This window comes from Cornus florida, unplaced genomic scaffold (genome assembly GCF_030987335.1).
Source record: "Cornus florida cultivar Cherokee Brave unplaced genomic scaffold, ASM3098733v1 CherokeeBrave_3.0.0_Hap2_Chr09, whole genome shotgun sequence".
Lineage (NCBI taxonomy): Eukaryota > Viridiplantae > Streptophyta > Magnoliopsida > Cornales > Cornaceae > Cornus > Cornus florida.
In genome coordinates this window covers 43,082,209-43,088,043 of record NW_026775579.1, presented here as the reverse complement: position 1 = coordinate 43,088,043, position 5,835 = coordinate 43,082,209, and the positions used below count along the sequence as shown (strand labels likewise).

The following is a 5,835-nucleotide window of genomic DNA, read 5'->3' as shown; positions in this document are numbered from 1 at the left end:
CTCATTTCAGAACAATATAAAATTACTCAGTTTGAATATCTGATTTCTCATATTTGATTCGGTATAATATTGGTTGTTTAGTTTCATGGTATGAGTTTTGATGGTTTTCACCCTTGATCCTTACGAGCAATTGATTTCTCATATTTGATTAGGTATAATCTTAATTTTGTAAAATCGGTATAATCGAGTAGAATCGTACGATTTTACCAATAATTCTACCGATTTTACTCCCGATTTTACCAATTGAACAATTTTGTTATGATTTGACTCCATTTTGAGTTCTGAGTCATAGAATCGTGGTAAAATTCTACCGATTTTATTCCTGATTTTACTAATTAAACGATTTTGCTACGATTTGACTCGATTTTGAATTCTGAGTCGAAGAATCGCACGATTCTACAACTGCTTCGATTCTACGACTCAGAATCGCAATTTTGATAACCATAACATAGATTGTACCATCCTGGAGGGATAAATGACAACCAGAACGGAGAAAACTAAAATTCCCTTGACTATTAATTTATTGCGCTAATCAATGGAAGCTAACTGACTTTGTCAACAGTCAAGCCCCTCAGCAACGCAAAGGAGGGGATCTATCCAATTATTTATTTTTATTTATTTATTTATTTATTTTTTTAAAGACTTTTAAGCGTCAATGTTATCTGATAAATAGAGTCTGATATTTTTTTAATCTTTTTTAAAGTTATATCCATATTCTTTTTCGAAACATACATACTTGAGTTGGAACTCTTATTTAGAATTAAGAATTAGTATTGCATTGGATTATCAAACAGAACATTAGTATACTTATATATCAATATCTATGTATTCAAGTAGGTCTCGTCATTAATCTATTGATCATTTTTCGATCCGTTGAGGCTTGATCAGTCGTTGAGTACAACTGGCAGGGTCCTTCTGGACAAGGTCTTGGAGAATGAATTCACTATGGTCTTCCGAAGTACACTTTGTAAAACACAATTGAAAGTATCAATTTTTTTTTTTTTTTTTTTCTTCATCAAACATTACGAGAGATTAACAATAACTTTTAGGACTTGAACCATCAATCTTTTGCTTTGATAATGAGAAAATACCACTATTTCTTTTTCATTTTCTAATCATAATTATTGTTATTATTTTCATGCTTTTCCTCATAGACATCAGAACAGAATTAAAACAATTGTTCCTTTTTTGTAACTATCATAGAACTCTACAGAGCACAAAGAAATCATCCAAGAATATCAATCTATCTACACAGGAGTTCTATTAAATTGGGAATGGACCAGCAATACTTTCCGGCAACTATCAGTCAGTCCAATCATGTATATATGGGATAAACTTTGGAATTTCCGAATTAATTGATCCCAAAGAGTTGTTCAGTGCTTCCAAACATAATATAAGAGCTTTTAAAAAATTTATTTTACTAATATAGAAGTAAAAATGTTTCAATTTTAAGAGAACAATCTATTATCTATATGTTGAATTTAGTGAAAGGTATCAGTTGATAATAAAGAACAGGGACTTTTAAGTATAAGTGGAGTTATCAAGCATTTATTACAAAGTCACGAGGAATGTTTCTGCATTTACTACTATATCATGAACCAATAATGGAGACTTTATATTTGACCCCTTTTATAAGGAAGAATTGTAATAAGACCCCAAAGTTCATAAAAAATTATAAAGTCTATCTTTTGTTTTATTTTTGTTGTATGCATATTTGTGTTTATTCTATTTGGTATCAAAGCCAAGTTACGAAAAATTGGGACCAACCAATTTTTAATTTTTGCATGAACCCCATGATAATAATAGTTAGGGTTCAAAAATAGAGAATCAAATCAGGATTCTCAATCAGGTTAACAAAAAATTAGAACAAATTTATGTGAAAAGAGAAGTTCAAGAGTTATCCAGAAAACTAAATTCTATCAAGTTAGATCTAGAAGACAAATTAGATTTAAGAAGAGAAATTTTAAATCTAAATAAGAAATTTGACTACTCAAGAAATAGATAATTCTAGGATTTCAAACCTAGAAAAGAAAGTAGATCAAATATTGAGAAATCAAAAAAGATATTCAACTAAAACTCAACTAACAGAAGTCAAAGCTTTAGAAAACAGTGACAAAAATCTAAGTGACCAAGTAATTGGCGAACTTGAACTAAAACCACTGAAATCGAAAGGATGGTTAAAACTCTTGAGGTTGACTAGATCAACCCAATCCTTTCGAATAAAGAATAGAAAAATTAGCGAAAGCGAAAGCTATTTTTCAGATCCAAAGTATAATCAAACCGTTAATTCAAAGAATTGACGAAGTAAAGAAATCTACAAATATTTTTCAAACCAATCCAATATTTTCTAAAAATGAGATTTTAATCATCTTGAGGTGGATCCTTTCCTCAAGCCTTTCGTTTGAACAATCCAAGGCCAATCCCAGGATTGATGACTTTATTTTTTTCTTCTTTTTGCCTTTAATTTTATAGGATGAATTTAATTGGAGAACAATGTAAAGGCAATATCAGCAATGTTGTCATAGTTATCTGCCAAAAAAAGAAAATATTGTGAATTTGTAATGTAGTACGGGCCATCTACAATTGGTGAACCCAAACAGTCCAATGATGAAGGTGCAGACTTGCAGTGGCAAAATCTAATTACTCGACAGCTAGACAAAGGATGCAAATTTCGAATTAGATAAAGATACTAGCCACACTACAACACGAAAAATGTAAATACTACTAAACCTGATACATGATAATCTTGATGGCTTTTAAATTTCAAGTCCTACCAATATTTGATAGAAAGGAGACCTTAATTTTGTTGAGTCTAACCAAGGCTTCTTTCATGTTGATCCTTTCCTCAGGTGAATCATTTGAACATTCCATGGCCAAACCCAAGATAGAGGATAGACATTCCTTCTTCTCACAGAAATGTTCTTCTCTTCCCATCAAATTGGTGTCCAAAACTTCAATTATTGAACCATTCAATGCTTCATTCACCCAACGCTTCAAGCTCCTCTCCCCAGTAAACATTTCATCCGTCGGCTTCTTCCTAGTGAATGTTTCCATCAACATAACACCGTAACTATAGACATCGCCTCTTACAGATACTATTCCTCCTATTCCATACTCTGTGCTTGACATTAACATGTGTTACAAATCAAACACTGGAGCTGAACTTTAGCATGGAAACATAACATTTCACGTTTAAATTTAAAAGAAATAAGAATAGTTGAACATGAACTAAATTAAATGACAAACATGGAACATTACCTAGTGCCATATACCCAATTGTTGCCAAGGTCATTGTTTGTACCATAAGATCCCCTTCACTTAAGAGTTTTGCAATCCCGAAATCAGCGACATGTGCAACCATGTCTTCATCGAGGAGGACATTGCTAGGCTTTAAATCGCAATGAACAATGGGTGTTATATAACCATGGTGTAGATACTCCAAGGCTGATGCAACATCGATCATGACATTTAATCGTTGCAGGATATTCAGACAATAGTTGTGAGAATACAAGCACTTCTCGAGGCTCCCATTAGGCATGTACTCTAGTACCAAGGCTTTGAAATCTAGATTAGTGCAACTGCTGATGATTTTAATTAGATTCCGATGGCGAATGTTGCGCATTAATTCGCACTCCACATCAAAACTCTTGAAAGCTCCTTCTAGTTGCAAATTGAAAACCTTTACCACAATACTCATCCCATCCAACAACATTCCTTTTTATACTGAACCGTAACTCCCCATGCCAATTAGATTAGATTCACTAAATGTCTCCGTTGCTTGCAGAAGTTCCTCATACGAAACCCTTCTCCATGCAAGAGGTGGTGAATCTACATGGGTTTGCAGTTTGATCTTTTTGTTTTGACGTCCTATCATAAAAAATACAAGGGCCACAACAAGAATTGCTAATGCAATAGGGGGTAAAATATATATCAACAAGTGTACAATTTTTGACCTTGATCTTTTGTTGTTTTTGCACCGGGGAACTTGAAATCGGGGTACACCACAAAGTGCATCATTAGGCAAAAACGACTTAGCTGTAAAGTTGGCAAAATGTCCTCCAGTAGGAATTTCTCCTTGTAATTTGTTAGAAGATACATTGAAATATTGGAGATACCTAAGTGCCTCTAAAGACTTGGGAATAACTCCAGACAAGTTGTTACTTGATAGATCCAAAAATTCCAAGTTTATCAAGTTGCCCACTGATTGAGGAATATGTCCTTGCATATTATTGTGTGCCAAAGAGAGAGAAACTAATGTCTGAGCTCCTCCGATGGTGCTCGGCATTGTACCTGATAAGTGATTCCATGACAAGTCTATCTTTGTTATGACGTTCAAATTTCCAACATCTACCGGTAGATGACCTCTTAGAAAATTTGAGGATAGGTTAATAGTCAATATATCTTCAAGGCTCCACAAGTTTGATGGTACGATGGATGTCAAATTGTTGGAGTCAAGATAGAGCCATCTTAGAGATTTAAGCTCACCCAAGCATGTCGGAATCGGTCCATAGAGCTTGTTATTACTTACATATAGGTCTCCCAATTTCCTTAGTCGACAAAGATCAGTTGGGATGTATCCTTGCAGTCTATTATCTTGAAGTTTCAAAATTTCAAGATTTCGTAATCTTCCCATTGTTTTTGGGATTGGTCCAGTCAACTGGTTGCTTGATAAGTTTATATATTCCAAGTTGCTTAAATTGCCGATTCGACTGGGGATGGTGCCCTTAATTTTGCATCCAAATGCATCAAACACTTGCAATCTAGTAGTTAAATTCCCAATTGAAATTGGAAGTATGTCGTTCAGTGGATTTGATGATAAGCTCAATAACTCCAATTGTCTACAATTCGTTAAAGAAAAGAGAATTTTCGACTCGGGAGCAGAAGATTCCGTAGTCAAATTATTTGCACTAAGGATGAGCTTTTGCAAATGTCTTAAACTACCAAGGGTATGGGGTATATATTATTGGGAAACGTGTTAGTTTTAAAAAAAATTCGAGGGATTTAAATTCATAAATCTTGATTCATTACATAAAGACAAGTTTTATGCAAAAATAAAACATGATGTATCATTCAATTAAAAGATTGAATACTTACATCAAGGTTTGAGTAAACCTTAGATCTCTCCTCTAAAGTGAATGTTCTCACTTATTGTAGATCCCTTAGCAAGATGCATTCTTCTTGGATCTCCATCTTCTTGGTAATTGTTTTGCCTTTAGGAATCACTCATATGCCTCCATGAATGACCTTAGAAAACTAGGCTTGTGGGAGCCTCCATTAGATGAGAACACTAACCCTAATTTTTAAAGAGAGAAAATTTATTCCCTTTTCCTTCTTCCAAAAATCCCCCTAAAATATACATAGACCATGTATATTTATAGGCAACATAAAAATAAAGAAAAGGAAACAACAAATCCTTCTCAATCTCTAATTCACATGTCTCAAATCTAATATGATTCCAATATCAAGTTGGGCTATGAGTGAGAATCCATTGGGCCTATTATTTTATTGGCTACAATGAATTAATAATTGGCCCGGTCCATGGACCCAATTCAGTTAATTCATAAATTAATTTCTACTCCACTAAAAGAAATTAATTGAACTCCAATTAAATAATAAATAACCTCTAAGTCAATACTGCACTTTAACCCCTCTATGCATAATTTGTTATCGGATAAATAAAGCCATCAATCCGACTACTTAATTAATATATTTATTTTGGTACCATTGATTATTTCTGGCTCGATCACAATAAAAACATTTGTTTGACAAAAAATAATAATTTAAATAAATAAATATATAATAAATCATTTTGTCTAAAAACATACGAAGGCCTTC

At 33.2% G+C, this 5,835-nt stretch overlaps 1 pseudogene; it reads right to left on the bottom strand.

Annotated features, from left to right (window-relative positions):
• Positions 1-331: 331 nt before the first annotated feature.
• On the bottom strand, positions 332-4,633 carry LOC132273830 (receptor kinase-like protein Xa21; annotated as a pseudogene).
• Between the last annotated feature and the right edge of the window lie 1,202 nt (positions 4,634-5,835).